This window comes from Haemaphysalis longicornis, unplaced genomic scaffold, assembly GCF_048455015.1.
Source record: "Haemaphysalis longicornis isolate Haplotype H1 unplaced genomic scaffold, Haemaphysalis longicornis Haplotype H1 scaffold_12, whole genome shotgun sequence".
NCBI classification, from domain to species: Eukaryota; Metazoa; Arthropoda; class Arachnida; order Ixodida; family Ixodidae; genus Haemaphysalis; species Haemaphysalis longicornis.
In genome coordinates this window covers 57,676,282-57,676,567 of record NW_027526225.1, presented here as the reverse complement: position 1 = coordinate 57,676,567, position 286 = coordinate 57,676,282, and positions in this window count along the sequence as shown.

Sequence of the window (286 nt, the reverse complement as noted above, 5' to 3'; positions counted from 1 at the left end):
TGAGAAGTCATTCTCGCTTTTAATCTGGGTGACTTTCTCGCCTTGCCTTTTACGCGCTAGGACCCTGCCGGTCTTGTGAAAGACATACTGGTACGCATACTCATTCACCGTCTTGCGCCGTAAGTAAAGCCAACGTTAACGAGCTCTGAGGATGGCGATGAGCTGAATTCAGTCACGTTCTCAGGTGTATGGGTAAGCCACGGGTGATTCGTTCAGCCAAGAGTCAAAGTCAAAGTCAAAGTGAGTTTTATTTACATCGCCAAAAAGAACGATGTGGGTAGGCCCG